The following is a 15,737-nucleotide window of genomic DNA, read 5'->3' on the forward strand; positions in this document are numbered from 1 at the left end:
AATATTGCATGCTATCAGAAAATTGATGTCACAGTCTATCGATCTATCAGCATCTTATCTAAATTTTGCAATGTTTGTTGGTTTTATGTCCTAATTAAAAAATTACTATTTACAGGGCGACATGAAAAAAATTCACAATTATTGTCACAGTACTTGATAATCATGGTTGAGTTGACGTTGTCTACACACTTCACAAAAGTCTTGAGCCGTATTTCTCGCGCCGTGATATTAGTAAAAACTAAATGGGTTAGGTTTGGGTAGTAATTCACTAAAGCTTTTATTTGCCTCCTAAGGCTCCTACTTGTCTCAGCGATTGCGACAAGTTACTTATATGTAATAATTATGTTTCTCCTCCAACCTATGGAGTAGCACAAGGATCTAACTTCGGCCTCTGTTATTTTTCTTAAATTCTAAACTGATTTTCGAGAGCGATCACGTAAAATCACCGGTGTGTAATAGTTATTTATGTATCAAGGGCATTAAGGCGATGTTTATGCCGAGGGCGACAGAGCCCGAGGGCCTCTGGCCCGAGAGATTGTAAGTCGCCCGAGGGTTAAATATCGAGTAATGCCTGAGGTGCATACAAAATTTCATTTTTCAACGTTCCAAATAATGCAATTTCCAATATACAAATGTAGGTAATGATTATTGTTTGCCAACATTAAAGTGCTTCATACGAATCAAGTAGCATCTTTTTTTATTACATAATATGACTCCGTCAATATATATAGATTATTGTAAAAATTCTGCATTGTTTGCAGCATTACATCGTTATAATAGTGTGCATACGAATCAAGTAGCATCTTTTTTTATTACATAATATGACTCCGTCAATATATATAGATTATTGTAAAAATTCTGCATTGTTTGCAGCATTACATCGTTATAATAGTGTGCGTTTATGGAATAACAGCGTAGATATCCCTTGTTTTTATTTTATTTTAACACAACATATATTTTTTTTATATTCTTTATCTACATGAACATTGTTATTGGGGTAACCTGTTATGTTCATAAATAAATAAATAAATTAATTAATAGTGAAGTTCGAGGCGAAGTTACTGTATGTTTTGAAGTTTGAAAAGACACGCGTGTCTACGCTCAATTGCTGCCAAAATTAGTTGCCTTCTTTTGATGTTAAACAAGGTCAAAGAGAAGCCAGTACGTGCTGGGAACAGTAGTTTCATTGAAGGTATTGTCCCCGTTAAACGACAGCCGTTCAAGTCGTTGGTGGCGTCTTTTTGCGTTCAGCCAGATATCACAATAAACGCCCCTGCAACCTGTTTCGAAAATAGAATTAAGAAGACCAAGTTTTTGAGTCACGTGTCGTTTAAGTGCCGCGTTTCCTTTAGTCTTGTTGTGTGTCTGGTTTTATTGGGATTAATCACGTCTTGAAAACTGTAACATTTCTTGATGTTAAGAGTTCTTGATGTGATGACGTGGAATAAATTTTGTTTATGTTTATTCGATCTCTTTACCGATTCAGAGATAAGTATCATGCTCAATTACGATTCATTTTGTTGATCCGCGCCCAAAGTTCATTTCATATGCTTTCAAAATTTGGTAGATGGCCTTTGTCAAGTTTAAGGAGTTTGATTTTGACCGTTGCTTGCTTTGAATCAGGAATTTAAAGTCAGAATTGATTTTGTTTGTTGGGCCGGGGTGCGGATGTGTACTACCAGAAATTTCATTATAGAACTAGTTCGATTTGAGGTGTTTGGTATGTGGCCCGAAATTAAAGGGTCACAGCAATATAGATCTGGGAATTTAAATTTAAATTAATTCCGCAGCAAACAACGGAGGTAGGTATAATCGTTAAATGAATATCAAACAAATGTAATAATTACAATTCGATTGTATCGAAAATCGGTATGTAATCAAACGTTAATCATGAACTTGGGTCCGTCACCTTGTGAGCTCAATAGGACGCGTTTAGCCTAATCTGTAACAGACAATAACACAACAAATAGTGAATTGCGCGGCATAAAGTATTGCGAAATAGAAATTCTAACGTCTGACAGTAACACAATCCGAATTCAAGTCCAAGCCTCCTTTTTGTAACTCAAAATCGTTTGTTAAATTTTTGAAAAATATTTGAAAATAACACATATCACCGAAGCACTGAAAATGGCAAATTTGGTTTTCATTTTCCCTAGCTTAAACAGTCAGAAATGGACGGTTCCCGTTAGCACCTTCTATCGGCATTTTTTTCGTAGAACCTGAATCTGTTATCAGAATTTCCATAACACGCTAGATGTAAAAGCTACGGAGTACTACTTTCATATTTCTTATAGGCGCCATATTGGATTTTTACGGAATGAATTTCTTTTTGTCCTCTATCTCATTCCGTAGAAATCCATGTGGCGACCCCTAGGAACTAAGCGTGTTATGGAAATTCTGATACCAGAATCAGATTCTCGGGAAAAAAAATGCCCGTAGAAGGTGATAACGGAAACCGTCCATTTCCGACCGTTTAAGTTTAGGAAAAATTGAAACAAAATTTACCATTTTCAATCTTCCGGTGATATCTCAGATATTTTCAAAAATTTTTCATACATTTCAAAACCGTTTTTTAGTCACAAAAAGGGGCCCCATTTAACCTACACTGTACCTATCTTTCACCGTTACGGAGATCCCAATGGTGAGCCACGAATTAGAACTATCCTGTACGTACCCTTCCAGCCAAACAGCACTTTATGACGGTACTACAACAAAAGCAGGAAAACGGTGTGGTAGAAGAAGAGCAAGGTGGAAGGAGGCGAGATATCAAGAGATCTAGCAGTAACTAAAGAGACTGGAGAAAAGGAAGAACGGTAAGAAGGGGTAATAATGCCCGTATGTCACGAACTGAACGACTGTCGACAGAATATTTGTGATGGTATTGAATGAACAAGAGTAATTGCAATTTATCACATCACAAGAACGCATAGATGTACGAACTGAACTCAAAACACAATTCCATTTGCTTATATAACAAAACCACATTCTTTCTAAAATATTCTTAGAATGTTCTCGAGTGCTCAGGGGCGCATGAGAATATTCTCGAACAAATACGTCATATTTCTCGGAAAGATTACGTCACATCCACCTTCGTTCTTTATCGCCGACGACTAATCTGCAAAGGCGCCTCGATGTCTATCGAGATTTCTGGAATGTTACATTATTATTCTGTTTTTCTACTTATTATTGTACCTTTTTCTATTACTTTATCGCCTTTTTCTTAACAAGCTATTCTTCCTTTCCAGTAAGCATTAATGTCTGCTGCTAGGCTTCCTCCATTGGTTCTGCGAAACTTATTTTTTGAATTAAAAGCACAATCGGTGGTTCGTTTTGAAATGAAAGCCCTATGTGTGGGGGCTTATATTAGAAACTGTCGTGTATGGGTCAAGTTCAGGGGCGCGGGCACCAATTAACCTAATCTCTATATTTCATAATAACAAAGTTACATATTTGAATATAAAATTTATATTCAACCCCTGCACGTAGGGACGCCCAGGACCTACAAATCGCATGTGCCTTTGTCTGATATATTTTTACATGATCGTGTTTACCTCCACACGCCCTAAATATTTACCATTTCTGTCTTGATTACTCGCAAAAAGTAAGGAACTGGTACGTATTTCTTTATAATTACAGGAGTAACCTTTGGCATAAATTATACTCGTGTAGGCCACCGAGAGATAGGTGCTACATAAAAAGATATAAATTAATCCTTGGTAAAAACATTTTAATTGTTAATGACGAAAAATCCAGTTTTCGGTGAGTGAGTTGCACTTGACACATTGCCCAATTACACCCAGAATCCTGAAATAGAGGCATGCAAATGAATCTATTTGTGTATAAAACTATGTTTGTGTATCTACAAATTATACACGATTGTTATTAGTGTATGTTTATGTAGAATTAATGATAGTTAATTGTGCATGCAATTACGTAGCAATCGTGCTCTTGCAGTCTTTGATACAGTATAATCCATAGTGTTGCAAAACGCTATTATTAGTATGTGTAAGCGTATATGTAAAAAAAAATATTAACTGAATTTTATTTGCGGGGAGTTAATAAATCTAATACTCGAGTACTTCTGAAATAAAACTTTTTTACTCCTCTTGGGAAAATAATTATAATTTTGATGATCTGATTTTTAGTTACTCCACATAGACAAAAACCGAATCCCTAACTGAACTCAAAACGATATCCTTACTGGCCAGATGACTTCTTAATTTTAGCAAACAACAAATGATTCTAAATAAGCCAATCTACATAGATCATTATATCACGTTAATGAAGAGGCACGGAAATATACGCAATTCAGCTTCTTCTACTGATAGGTAAGTCGCATAAAACGCAAATAATAAAGATAGCATTTGGTATGTTATCATCTCAGAACGTTTCGCGGCGTCGTACCGGGTGTCAGTTAACGACGCGACGCCGACGCCTGCGGATTTGGTTCGTGATTCGATGTCCCGCACTGTTTACCTCTATTAAATTTTTTTTTTGTCAAACAATATTAGATATATTAATTTGAAAAATGACAGCCATAAATGGGACAATATAAAAATAACTTAAAAAAATAAATGTAAATATAAATGTGGATTATTATAATAATGATTAATAGATTTGATTTGGCGAATATGACTGAAGAGCCCACCAAAACAGTCCCATTTTCGGTCAAAGAATCCAAGGCCTCATTCCTAAACAAACAGGAGCATTTGAAACAAACCTCAAGCAAAAGAGAACAATGTCCTGCAATTTTAAAACAATACGCTGGGCAACCATTAAAAAATGGAAATTGTCCGGTTTATGGTGAAATTTAGTTCTTAATATTACTGCACTTACTTTAGCGCTCCGTGTAAATGATTTATTTGCGATTCACTGATTTGTTAAATTCCTACGAGCGAAGTGGAATGAGGACACTACGCTAGCAGGTCCAACTGAAACCATTGTCATGGCACGATTGGATGGCAAATCCAATGGAAGCAGTATTTCGTTTTGGGATTGCAGTAGTGATGATTTAAAATTGGGTGTGCAAAGAATTGATAGACCAAGTTGCAAAACACTCTGCCTTACTCAAAAAACAACAAAAGATTAAACTTTATAGTTTCATCAAAGACTATAAAGATGTATTTGAGACCACGGAGAAGAGATCGAATGGAAGAACTAACCTGGAGCAACAGAAGACAAACGCCGAGAATTCACAACCCATTCGACCATCACATAAACGTCTTCCGCTAGCAAAACGGGAGGAAGCGGAAAATATTGTAAGATGCCTATCCACTTCCACTAATTGACGACAGGATTGACGCGCTATCCGGCTTTTCTCGAATTTGGATTTCAAAAGTGGTTATTGGCAAGTGGAAGAAAAGACGGCATTTACGATCGGATCGGGATTACGGCATTTTTCAGTCATGCCGTTGGATTCTGTAACGCACCAGCGACGTTTGAATGTCTCATGGAAAATGTGCTAAAAGGGTTATGGTGGACCACTTGTTTGGCGTAGTTTTATGGGGAAGGTTTTAAGGTCTTAAACGTGGATTGTTTAGCGTACCTGGACGACATCTTTCTGGTGGGAAATGGCGCGAGAGGTTTTACAAAGGCTTCGGTCGGGTTTCCCTGAAGGGGAAGAAGTGACATCTTTTCCAGAGTAAGGTTCATTATTTAGGACATGTTGTGCCGAACCGTGGTGTTGCTGTTGATCCTGAGAAGGTCAGCCCGCTAGAGAATGGCCAATTCCAATTGATAAATCTCGGGCAAGAAGTTTTCTCGGCCTGTGCATCAATTACCGACGATTTATCGCGGGTTTTTCCACCAGTTGCTAAACCTCTAATTGACCCGGGTTTGAAACCGATTATTGAATGGAAGAGGGATTGGCAAGTGGTAGCACCTTCTACTCCCAATGTGAAGGCGTACTAGGCGCAATGGGATTGGTTGGTGATAGAGAACAACCCTCTAGAGTCTAGAGCGTATCCTGGAAAGTAACGATGGACAACAACAGAGGTCACAACCAGAGACTTGCTATAGTCACAACGCACATACTGAGTAAATAAAAACCAGATATAACATTTGAGGAGCTTCCGTATTTTTCGATCAAGTGAAAGAACTAAAGAGAAACACTTACGTGTGAGAAAAGCATTAGAACTTCAGGATAACAGACGTGCCGTTTATTACCTAGTGACGAAAGTACCATCTGTTGACAAACCGGATTATTAAGTGATGGATTGGAGCGTTGAGTAAAAAGTAATTGGAGGAAGAAGAAAATTGGTTTGCGGATTTGATGGTCTTGATTGGCGGAAAGTCCTTAATATGCTGGAGGTAATCTTATGCGGGGCCGGTGTAGAAATCCTGGTTTGCAACTATAATCCAAGAGACCAAGACTGGATGTTGCTGTAAAGCTGTAACGTATCAGTTACTTCATGATCGTTTGTGTTTCGGGGAGGAGGGGGCAATTGACACTGTGGACAAGCCGTGACGGGAGAATTTTTTATCCATTCGTTTTCTAATACAGTCCTGTTTTATAACGATTCGAATGTTTACAGAACCATTACAGTACTTCTCTAGTGTATTTTCTTATTGTGTTTTCTTACCGAAGTCACGATAGCGCGCACTTGATTAAAAACGTGAAATAGTCCCCTACATTCTATGCCTACAACGAATAATATGCATTGGAACATGTGTATATATTCCGCAATACCTTTGGATGGTTATTCTACGTAAATGACTGCTTTAATTTATGTAATTAGATCTTGTTGCAATCGGAGAAGGCCAACTGAGATGCTTCCGACATGAAACAATAAATAATTGTACCTATTCCCGCTGACAATACTTACCTCTGATTTCAAAGAATAATAATAGGTATGAGAAAGCTTAACCAAACTACACGACTCATTGTATAAAAGTATAATGTACCTACCTACGAACTATTATGTTAAAAATTATGAAAGTTCACGGTACTAAGCATTGAACACCAAGTTATGTCATATGTCTGTACCTACTTATTATAATATAACTTCCTATTTGCACAATTACTCGAAAGTTCTGCACCAATAAACATGTGTAAATCGCAAAGGTGTTATTATTGTCCCACGCGGAAGCATAAGTCTCTAAGGTGTCTAAGCAGGGCCGGACTGGACAGGAGGGATACCGGGAGATTTAAAGCATTCCTCTCCTTTTCCAAACAAGAATTTATCAATGTTTCTTTTGTGTTAAACGTAAACTTCCGACTAATTTTATGGCACGATCAAATATTGTTAGGTAGGACCCAGGGTAGGACCTTTGCCTATAAATAATCCTTGCAGGATAATACTCCTAATTAAACTCCTTCACAATGGAACGACGGCACTGCATAGTAGGCAGTAGGCTCTTCTATTGTGCTTCCACTCTCACAATCTCTGCCCCTCTGTTTCGGAGATATTTAGAAAAATTAAATGGCGGCTAAGTGAACGCTTAGCACCCCTGTGTACACTCAAAACTTATAGAATTTTGTGTACAAATTGGGGAAGGCGCTATTATGGCCACTTTATCCGTTCGTCCGTCCGCCGGCCTTAAAACTCTTCCAGATTTCAAAATATTTGGTTCGTTATTTTGCGTTCGGTATCTTATACCCCTGGTACCTCAACCAAGAAAAATCTTGACGAATAATATGCGCTCCGCAATGCCATATTTTTTATGTGTATGTAGATATTTTTGTGAAATTTTAAACAAAGATTCTTGTAGTAAAGACAAGCATATCGCATATTGTAAAAATCAGATGTGCGCATGCGCAAACATACACACTTTTATTCTCTTCGCTAGTATCGACGCTCTTATCCCTGCTCTTATCACTTATCGCGGCTCCAACATAAACGCACCCTAATTTATGACACGGCAGCCTATGATATCAGTCAACTGACATGCTTTAACTGCTGAACACACTGAACTTTATTGGCGTTTTGTTTCACTTTGGCGTTTGGAAATCGGCAGATTGTATTACCTCTGTTATTCTTGAATAATTTCCTTCGAAACAAAAAAAATTCCAACGCACTCGAGGACGTAGAGGTAACGTTTTTTTTTGTTTGTGACCTTCACACTCCCCCACGTCACGCTTAAATGGTCAGATTATTAAAATGTACGCTTTTCAACACGTAGTCAACCCACTTTACTTTAATTTGACGGGCTCCAATAAATTCCAAAATAGCCTATTGGGCTCCTCTACTATTGGTTAAGCGTTTACTGAGCCCCAACAAGTATCTCTCAAACCAAAAAGACACAAAAGTGCAATTAAACACAATCTAATCGCGCATTACCGTCGTCTCAACATACAAAAGTTCAATTCTTGAAGGACTGGAGGTTCACTGAGCCCCCATTTGATTTTTCTAAATAATTTTGAAATCAGAAAGGTACCAACCGTAGAATCAGTTTTAATAGAAACTTGTGTAATAAATCATGTGCATGTTTAAAAGTATTTCCCGGTAGGAATTTACAAACCAGTCCGACCCTGTGTCTAAGTGACGTAAAAGTGACTCAATTACGAATTCAGAGTCCTTCCTAATTTCAAACTCACACTCAACTAGTTAGTCACTCATTTCTAACTCAAGTTAGTGCGAATCCTGCTCATTCTCACTTTTGGTATTCAGAGAACATCTGTAATGAGTGATTAATTTGAGTGGGGTTTTAGTATGGAATCTGTCAAAAATATTGTTAGGGGAACGATTGGTAGTGGAAATTTTACCAAGTAACTAACAAACCGCTCTGGAAACGCTAACTTCAGCATAAACGGATATTTAATTTGAACTTATTTCTGCCGTTTTCTTATCGTCATAACTATGAACGCCAATAAAAAACCATTTATGACCGGAGATGAGAAGATTTTTAGCATTGGAAATGCTTATGTTTTGTATGGGTTTGAAGTTACTGGTTAGTCGAGCAGAAAAGAAGACAATTGGTGTCGCATCAAGTGATGATTGTCCCGTACTTGACTGCAATCGGTAGATTCAGGAAAAGTCGCGGATACTGTCGATACGGTAGGTACTTACTTAACAGTGCGCAAGGGTTTTGTTAATTCGAATCTAAATTTATCGCACATCGCCCGTGATGGTATTACACGCATGTTACGACACGAGCAAGCTTGCGAGCGAGTGGAGCAAGTGATACTTGTACGGTTATTATTTCCAATGCCTCCGATGGTTGCAAGGATTGCGAAATTTGTGAATTTTTTTTAAGAAATTGTGACCCGGTATATTAACATCGTCGAATGTAAGAAGACCGATGCTGTGTACGTGTCACAGCGAAAAAAGGTCTGGCAGATAATCATGTCCTTACTTACTAAGATAAAATGGGCCGTATGAATAAAAGTAAGCAAATGCTTATACTTGCAAAATTCAAAGTAAATACTCGTAAGTGCTCCTTCGCAGTGGGCGACTTAGCAGCGCTTCTAAGCAGAAGGATGTCAACTATTGTACACTTTGGCTTAGGTACTTCACGAGTTCTTAACTCAAAGTCATTGAACTCTAATTTAAAAAAAAGAGTGTAATTCGTTTTTAGCGAATTTCAATAAAGTGGGGAGCGCTTTTGTCTACGATTTTCGTCCATCTGTCTATCTGTTTGCCTGTGCTGGGTAAAACTGCTTCCGGGCCATAAATCCACTTTGGTTTTACCGCCAGTTCGAGTTGTACCTACATTGTACAATAAATAGCGGTGTGCTATCAACAGGACCGGATTTACTATGTGGCCATGTGGGCCCGGGTCCATAGCGGCAAATTTTTAGGGGCGCCAAAAAACCAAACAATTCTACAATACTACTATCGTGGAAAAATAGCATAACCTGTTAAGAAATCGAAGTTGGAATGTTACGCACACTCTTACCAACTTAAAAGCAATCACATTTCGACGAAATTATGTCAACTTTGTATTAAGATTGTTGAAAATTTGGGGATTCTCCCGCAATTTTTTTTGTTGGAAACGCTTAATTAAGGTGCCCTCTAGCTCATTTTTATCAATTTCATGGTCGTACCTGGGAGGTAAAATAAACGTTATTTGAAATTAAAGGCTTTTATTATTTTGGAAAACCACTTCTGAATTGCACATTATAAATATTAGTATATAATAACAGTTATTTGTTTGTAGTTCAAACAACAGATATGATATTACCTATACTTTGTTTCAATAACACTTTATAAATCTCATAATTAATATTTTTACTATTAATTAAATCAATCTGAGTAAATGAGGAGAAAGAAATTAACACTTTTCTGTAAAATATAATTTTGGTTGTGGTATCAAATGATTTTAATTGGTTGGGGGCGGAGGGGGGGGCGATTTCGAGCGGCCCACAGGCGCAAAATATGTAAATTCGACCAACTGTGTGAGGTTTGATACATTTTTTTTGTTTTAGTTACAGGGAGAAAAGCACGAGGCCTACGTGCGTGTCACCCTAAGTCAGCACTACCGGGCGGTGAAAGAAAAGCGAACCTGCGTCTCCAAACCGTCAATTGACGGAAACCACAGCTTCGCGGAGGGATTCAATTTTAAATTGATCCCCTCGCAGGCGGACATAACAAGCTTGGCGTTTCACGTTTTTCAACACACATCGGGATACGGTAGGGGTACGTGTTAATTGTAGTGCAGCGCTTACTTAAAAGTTCATGTAGCTTTTTTTATCAACTTTGCATTTAGCTTTGTGTTAAAGCATCGATGTAAGGGACACCTGCCTATATATTGAGAGATGCCCAACCGTTTTTGTTATTTGTTAAACAATGAGGGTGCTCATGGAAGTCATGTTTAGGATGATCTAGGCCCTAGGGTAGCCCCCAATCCAGTGACAAAAGCTGTGATGAGTGGAGAAACATGGAAACACGAGTAGATATGTGAATAAAAGAAACAAATCGTTTGCAATATTGGATAAAACAAGTGGTTCTCTCAGATTAAGCTTTATTCGCGATTCCGATTGACAGTGAGACCTCTGGTCACAACGCATTGTAATTACCATTGGTGGGTTAAGACCGCCATTTTATTTATATTTATTCAAGGAGGCCGTTTTAAAGCAAAATCAACGTAAGAGAATGTCAGCGAGTTGTTGTCAACGATTAAATCGGGCCATGGTTACACCCATTCCTCGGATACAAGTGATTGGGAAATGTTCGTGATTAGCGCCCGTATTCGTTTGGTCTCAAACGAGAATTATTGGGTAAAAAACGAAAAATTGTTATCGTTCACGCAAATATACGGTGACAAAATTATGCATCGCCATGCATTTAGTATGAATTTAAAAACAGAAAAGGCTTCCGTCGGCTACAAGCTCGGGTTCAATTTCAATGCGCCAATTTCTATATCCTCAAATCGTAATTAGAAGGAATACCTACCATTATTTCCAAAGTTGGACGACTAGAGGATAGTTTAGCTTTGAACTACGGGTAAATAAGTGAATGTGTATTTTTATATTCAATACAGTCCGTGTTCTTCAAAGACTTTAATTAACGAAATTTTGAATTGTTTGAACCGTAAAAAATAGAGAGATATTCTTGAAACATTGGATCTAATTATTTTATATTTGTTTGATATTGTAAAGACAACATTTTTTCCATTGTAAATAACATTCGCGCAATTTTCCATTTTTTTTGGGTTCAATATTAAATAACGCAAGTCGTCTAAGTGAGTCCAATATGAAAATTATAAATTGTCAATGATTGTGTAGAAAACACTGATATTTCGTTTCCGTGTTGAAATTTGTAATTTAAGGGTTTGATGGTAGCAATAGAGCGTGGTCGCGTTTTTCAATGAAACTAAGAAATTTGTCTGAAGGTTGTACAGGAGGGTTGCACTGATTTACGAGATGAATTGTTGCTTACGCTAATGCAGTAGGTATCTCAGATATCCATGTTCTAAATAATTTTGCGTAACTCCATTGGCACTTCAAAGTACTTTGTAATTTGTGTCTTCAATTTAAATTACATTAACACGTTGGGCATTAACAATAAATATGTACTCCCCGCATGCCTACACATATGTATAGCCTGATATTGACTTTACAATACAATTTTATTTTAGACAAATTAGTTGGGAAATGTGTGCTGGGTTCCTACATGTTCGCAAGAGGAAAAGCGCTCACGCACTGGAATACAGCTATTGCCAACCCCATGGAACCATTGCAACAGTGGCATACCTTAAATGAATAAGAAAAAACTCTTTACGGCGGTGCTTCAACTGTCAAGACTGATCTGCAACTCACTTCAAAATCCACGTAATAGGTGTACATCCGTCTGTATCTACTTTACTGCAAAATTGTACCGCCTCCATTGAAGAGATGTAGGTTTGCACCGGAAGCCGGAAGTGTACTTTATATACTGTACGTTCCCTTACATGTGCTTAGTTTTAGCACAGACAGCATAAGTATGTATATGTCTGTGGTTTTAGTACCTCTAAAAGATGCAGTGTCATAACTCATGTACTTCCCGTTTCCAATGCGCGCGCACTACGTGATACATCATACCCTAAACAGTCTTGCCTCGAATGGGCTTTAGGGCTTAAGCCCACGCATGAAATGAGGAATTTAAATAACACATATTGTTATTTTGGCGTCATTATGAACATGCATAAAATATTTGCCATGAAATCCACAGAAGAAACTATTTTCACACTTCCCCATGACACACAGTATGTCATATTTGTCCATACCTGTATGTACCATATAATTACATAGTCAATAGATAAAAATTGATATTATTATGTTTATAAATGTATATAGAAATTTATGTAAATTTAATGTAGAGGTCTCGGACTATTTGTAACCAAAGTCAAATGCGCCAAAACTACAAGAGGCTATCTTGCCCTCCTTTTAATAAAGTAGTTTTGTTAATTTGACTCTGTAGGTCCGCTTATCTACATACCCTCGCTGTAAGAAGTGTAGTTCAATAAAATACCTTTTGACTGTATATTGCACTTGAAATCAATCTATGCACATCCTCACCAAATCCACAAACCATACCAATCTGTTGAATGTATTGATGCATACATCTACATGAATCAAATTTAAAATGGAATACGAACTGAAGAAGCCAAGGTGAGTTAATTTCATTTCAAGATAAAAATTTTCTACATTATGTAACTTATTGACAATTTATATTGTGATAATCCACCCTTATGGTTAGGCAACACACCTTTACATCTGAAACAAAAATGATATGCTCTGTATATAACCAATCGACCGTTTTGCTCATATGCCTAATACTAGAGGATTTTCGTAACGAAACTAGGCGAAGGAAGGAAGGTGGAGACGAAGTCGACGGAAGGCATTACGCTTTCCCGTTTTTTTTTATTCTTGATTATTTTGATGGTGGTGCTTTGAAGGTGTATTTACAGGTGGTAACCATTTTATTCTTTCTTGTACTAGCTATTAATAATTGAATTTGAAAGGTTCCACCCTGTATATACAACTTACGACGATACATACATTTTTGAGAGTTGGCAACCATGCAATTTCTAGGTGGGGAAAAGCTGCCTGCGCCACCTAGAAAACACGAACGGGGGTTACGTTTGGCATCTTGTCTTGAATGGCGGTCGTGAACGCATCGCTCCATAAATGTTTGTTGTTATTTTGTGTTATTTAATGCAGGTAGTAATTTTTGAATTTTTTTATATATCGTATTTGTGTTTTGTATGCCGCATTTTATATTTTTGTGTTCCAATCTTTGTTTTTGAAATTTACTTGGTTTAACCGTAATGCAGAATCACATGTGTGATACCGTTATGCTATTGTTGTAATTGTTTACGTTTTTGGTGTAATGCTTGCTTAATTTATGTTTATTGATGTTGATTACTTGGTCTTTTCCCTGAAGTTATAAGTTTTGATAATTTTATTTTAATATGTGGAAATTACCGATTCGTTTGATATATGGACTGACTTGTTGTTTGTTACTAACATTCTCCGTGAATGAAGCGGTCACGGGGATGGAAAAAACGGTAGTCAAAATTGAGTACGACACCTAATTCCGTGATTGTCGTCGACATCCAACTGTACGCTCGAAATCCCGAAACCAGGGGCGGGCTACCCATTTTGCAGGAGCGGGATTACGCTAATCAAAACTCTTCTATGTGCGATAAATGAGTGGCGATTCAATAATTTCCACATATCTTGTTTTTAGTTAAATCTGCCTACAAGGCCATGTAATTTTCCATCTTACTTTTAACATAAGGACTTTATTGCACCAAAGATGAGTCACATCCTGTACTCTAAATCCTTTGTCAGAATTTAGGTACCTGATCCTACCTAACCCATTGTTCCCAAAAGCTTGCTTTTAACCTTGAGTGTAATCAACATTGTGTATATGCATTTACTGTCTTTGTTAAATATTGCTTAAACTTTTACAAAATATTTTGTTAATTAAATTTTGGACTGTATTAATCAAACTGCGAGTTTTTCTTTCGTCGTACTCTTTTAACCCTTAGCAGCCCTTTTGGCTTTCCTTGCTTTGTTTATATTAATGTACATCAACTAAATTTCGGGGCTTTCACAATCTGAATAATTACGATCATTATTAAACAAACTTTTCACAATTTCAGTGTTTTATTTAACGTTCCTTCCCTACTGTGCTTCAGATCAAAGCGTTGTCTACAACTAACGTAAGGGGGCCCTGCCTTAGATGTTTGATCACGTGCCACTTTTCAAATTTAAGCGGGATCTTGTTTAGTTTTGGAGGGAATAGTTTTTTGGGTGGCCATTTTTAAACGTTGCCGGGTTGACTTTATTTCTGTGTTCTTGTAGTGTGAAGTTAGTGTAGAACCTGGGGGTTAAATACACTACAAATTTCTTGCCAAAATTTGATATTATTTACATTTTGCATAAACTACGATATCTTAATCATAGCGTACTCCATGCCTTTGTTTTGAGTACCGTTATCTAAATCATGTTTGTTATACTGTATAGGTGATTATACCATTAATTTGTTTTATTAATTCCTGTATTCACGAGGAGTTGATTATCAGTGCGATGTTGCTCTGTTCGATTGATCCGTAACCATTATGTGAGGAAAATACCTAATACAGTTTGATTGTTCGCTGTATCTGTTACTTTCTTATTCGTGGCGCGCTGCAGTTCTTCTGCGTTAGCTATACGAAGGGAGGCTCTCTTATTTGATGTTTCGATGTTTGTGTGTGCGAGTAGTTCATTCTGTCTCCGCGGAGTAGGTACCTAATACAGTTCGATCTTTCGCTGGATCTGTTGTCTACTCCTCTCGGGCGGATTGCAGTTCTTAGCATCTTAGCAATGCGAGTAGGGGCCCTCTCATTAACATTTCCACTATTTAAAATGTGTTCTGCTAGAGCGATAATCGATTTTCACCATGAATACTTGCTATTGGCATTCTCACATGTACTTTTCGTGTCAAATAAAATTATGTTAACTGAAGGTTGGAGTAGAGCCACACCATTTCCGTTTCCTATGTGTATGCAATTTATTATTTTACGGGTTGTGTTATCTCAATTGATCGTACAGGTATTTTGATGTGTTTTTGTACTGAATTGATTTGTCCTGTTTTCCACTGCATTTATGATGTCTTGTGTATTTTGTTTTGATGAAGTTGTTTATTTGATTTGATTATCTGATTTTCATCATACAATTTGGGATGTTTTATTTATCTGTATTTTCTCTTGCATTTTATTGCTGTAGGTGATTTATTTCATGTATTTGTGTGGCTTATGCCGCGGTTTTTGACCCGTAGGTTTCCCTGGCATGGTCTTGTTGTGTGCGTAATATATTTATTTGTTCTTGA

The 15,737-nt window shown here is 37.3% G+C and overlaps 1 long non-coding RNA gene across 1 annotated transcript; it reads left to right on the forward strand.

Annotated features, from left to right (window-relative positions):
* Positions 1-4,001: 4,001 nt before the first annotated feature.
* Positions 4,002-12,902, forward strand: LOC116179855. The gene is made up of 3 exons (XR_004147059.1): positions 4,002-4,328; positions 10,367-10,577; positions 12,019-12,902. It is a non-coding gene; the product is annotated as an uncharacterized LOC116179855 (long non-coding RNA).
* Positions 12,903-15,737: the final 2,835 nt, after the last annotated feature.

Source organism: Photinus pyralis, unplaced genomic scaffold (assembly GCF_008802855.1).
Source record: "Photinus pyralis isolate 1611_PpyrPB1 unplaced genomic scaffold, Ppyr1.3 Ppyr1.4_LG8, whole genome shotgun sequence".
Taxonomy (NCBI): domain Eukaryota; kingdom Metazoa; phylum Arthropoda; class Insecta; order Coleoptera; family Lampyridae; genus Photinus; species Photinus pyralis.